The sequence below is a fragment of the Syngnathus leptorhynchus genome, chromosome 2 (assembly GCF_054491065.1).
Source record: "Syngnathus leptorhynchus isolate UIUO chromosome 2, UIUO_Slep, whole genome shotgun sequence".
In the NCBI taxonomy this organism is placed as follows: Eukaryota; Metazoa; Chordata; class Actinopteri; order Syngnathiformes; family Syngnathidae; genus Syngnathus; species Syngnathus leptorhynchus.
In genome coordinates, this window is record NC_141196.1 from 23353940 (window position 1) to 23357607 (window position 3668).

At 43.9% G+C, this 3668-nt stretch overlaps 1 long non-coding RNA gene across 1 annotated transcript; it reads right to left on the minus strand.

Annotated features, from left to right (window-relative positions):
* Positions 1-1450: 1450 nt before the first annotated feature.
* On the minus strand, positions 1451-3453 carry LOC147061310 (uncharacterized). Its single transcript, XR_015065498.1, has 3 exons — positions 3114-3453; positions 2545-2693; positions 1451-2448 (listed from the first exon to the last, which is right to left on the minus strand). It is a non-coding gene; the product is annotated as an uncharacterized LOC147061310 (long non-coding RNA).
* Between the last annotated feature and the right edge of the window lie 215 nt (positions 3454-3668).

Sequence of the window (3668 nt, forward strand, 5' to 3'; positions counted from 1 at the left end):
ACGTGAACTAAATGTAGCGCATTGTTGCTCCCTGAACGTTTTTGTGATCGCGCTCATTTTGGGGCCATTTAATGGTTTTGAACGACAGTTTCCTTTCGTTCAAGAAAACGAAACGTTTCCTTCACTACCTAATTATTTAATTCACTGCTTTTACCAAGCAAATGTTTAAACATGTAAACTCCTCTCCTTTTTTGTCTCTGAAGAGCTGATTAGGAATTTGTTTCGAATTTATTTTGTGAAAGATGAGCTATTGAAGTACTTAGTAAATTTAGATCTTCAAATTGTAATGCTAGAAGAAAAACACACACACTAACAATCTCCATTTGAGCATAAATTAAAACTTAATTAAAAAAATATAATTTACAGCAACTGCAATACATTATTTTAACTTACATTTTTCAAACTGTTATTGATATGTACGACTGCGTTTCAGGCTATATGCGGTATAGAATGATGGAATGATGGATGGACGGACGAACGGATGGAAATAAAAGTGTATATTTTTCCCTTTACAGCCAGCAGAGGGCGAGAAACCATCCGTCCATCCATCCATTTTCTGAACCGCTTCGTCCCCACGCGGGCGTGCTGGAGCCTATCCCAGCCGTCATCGGGCAGTAGGCGGGGGACACCCTGAACTGGTTGCCAGCCAATCGCAGGGCACACAGAGACGAACAACCATCCGCACTCGCACTCATACCTAGGGGCAATATGGAGTCCTCAATCGGCCAACCAAGCATGTTTTTTTGGGGGGATGTGGGAGGAAACCTTCTAAATTGATGAATTATAGCACGAAAGTTGCCCACACGCCTGCAGAAGGCAGGGAGTGTCCAAACAATTGCAGTATGTACACTTGTACCTTTTTATTTTAAAAAAAGTTGTTATAAAAATAAGAGTTCTAAAACCATATTTACAGTATTGTACCTTGTTATAAAAAAGTGTTATACTAATAAAATAGTTATAAAAACTTATTTACAGTATGTACACTTGTACCTTGTTGTAAAAAAGTTTTCATAACCATGAAATAGTTCTAAAAACACATTTACAGTATGTATAGTTTAGCTACATATACATATGTCTCACACACACACACACACGCACGCACGCACATACGCACGCACGCACGCACACGCACACGCACGCACACACACACACACACACACACACACACACACACACACACACACACACACACACACACACAAACACACACACACACACACACACACACACACACACACCATATTTATTACTGATACATTATTTTCTGTAAATCATTTATACTACGTATTGATATAGTATTTACATGTTTGAAACTATTATAAATTACTGTACAGCAATCCCTCGTTTATTGGGGATAATTGGTTTCAAGACCATATGTGAACATCCATAAAGTAGTGTCACCCTCTTATTGAACATACATAATTTATTGTGTATCAATAAGTGTATATTAAACCATATAAGTGCATATGTTATCATTAGAACATTAAATAATAGTGTCTAAATCGCTGGGGGGGAATTCAGATCCCAGCAGTTAAATACATAAATAAACAGACAATGTAAACATTGGACACGACAAAAATGATAACAAAAGAGAGGAAGAGAATAGATCTGATTAAATTAAATACACTGCTCAAAAAAATTAAAGGAACACTTTGAAAACACATCAGATTTCAATGGTGAAAAAAAAAGTTGGATATCTATACTGATATGGACAGTTTAATGTCTCAGGAACAAAAGGATGCCACATATTTTGATGGAAATAAAGGTTTTCAGTCTACAGAGGGCTCAGTATATAGACACCCTAGAAATCTAAGTGAAAAAATGATGTGGCAGGCTCGTCCATTTTGCCTAAATTCAATTTCTGCAATTCAAAACTCTTTTCAATATCTTGTGTAGCCCCCACATGCTTGTATGCATGCTTGACAACGTAGCGGCATCCTCCTAATGAGACGACGGATGGTGTCATGTGGGATGTCCTTCTAGATCTGTCTAAGGGTATCAGTGAGTACTGTACAGTGGGTGAACAGGATTGTCCTTGATGGACAGCAGCCTGGCCAACATCCACTGTTCTGCCACAGACACCAGATCAGGTAGCTCCGTGCCCACAACAAAACCTGCCTTCCTCATTAATTTGTCCAGGCAGGAGGCATCTCTGTTCATGACGCTGCCCCCTTAGCACACCACCGAAAAGAAGAGGGCGCTCGCAACAACAGATCGATAAAACATCATCACATCGCAGATGTTGAAGGATGCCAACCGCCTGAGAAAGTACATTCAGCATTGTCTTTTCTTGCACAAAGCATCCACATGCGCAGAGCAGTTGAGTTTGTCGTCCAGCGACACTCCAAGTCTCCATTGATAGTCACTGGCTCAGGACAAGGCCTGGGCCTCCTGAAGTCCACCACCATCTCCCTGGACTTGGCGATGTTTAGGTGCAGGTGGTTAGAGCTATACCAAGCACCGGATCAGGTTCCTGTCCTTCGCTAATATTGCCAACAATAGCAGTGTCGTCTGCACATGGCAGGACTCAAGAGTTGTACTTACTGGAAGTCAGAGGTGTACAGGGTGAATAGGAAGGAAGAGAGCACCGTTAGCCTCGGACCTCCCACGCTGATCCTCACCATGCCTGAACTACAGCCTCCCATGCGCCTGTCGGTAGTCCATGACCCACGCCCTTAGGTGTGAGCTCACGCCTATCATCAACAAACAACAAAACTTGTCACTCAGGACCACAGGCTGATGTTGAAGATGCTGGAGAAATCCAGGAATGTAATCCTCAGCCCCTTTTCCCTCGTCCAGGTGAGAGAAATATAGAGAACATAACCATATGTTTCCAGACCACAAACTCATTTGTGTTTAAGAATACATTTTGGTATTCATATCACAAAACGGACCTTTGCATCACAACGAGATGTCTAAGGCTTATTTTGGTGACATATTAATTTGTAACGTGTTTCTATATGTTTACATTTAAACCGTTTTACTACGGTTCAGTGTCTCCTAAAGGACTAATAGGCTTTCGTTCTTGACATTACATTGATGTAGGGGCATACTACCGTGTCATGGTGTTATTGCAGGGCTGCATTAAAAAAAAAAAAAAAAGAAGACTTCACCTTCACCTTCTTCACCTTCATCTTCTTCCGCTTATCCGGGGTCGGGTCGCGGGGGCAGCAGCTTTAGGAGGGACTCCCAGACCTCCCTCTCCCCAGCCACTTCCTCCAGCTCATCCCGGGGGATCCCAAGGCGTTCCCAGGCCAGCCGAGAGACGTAGTCTCTCCAGCGCGTCCTGGGTCGACCCCGGGGTCTCCTACCGGTGGGACATGCCCGGAACACCTCCCCAGGGAGGCGTCCAGGAGGCATCCTGATGAGATGCCCGAGCCACCTCATCTGGCTCCTCTCAACGTGGAAGAGCAGCGGCTCTACTCCGAGTCTCTCCCGGATGACCGAGCTTCTCACCCTATCTCTAAGGGAGAGCCCCGACACCCTGCGGAGGAAACTCATTTCAGCCGCTTGTATCCTGGATCTCGTTCTTTCGGTCACGACCCATAGCTCGTGACCATAGGTGAGGGTAGGAGCGTAGATCGACCGGTAAATCGAGAGCTTTGCCTTTTGGCTCAGCTCTCTCTTCACCACGACGGACCGGTACAGAGTCCGCATTACTGCCGACG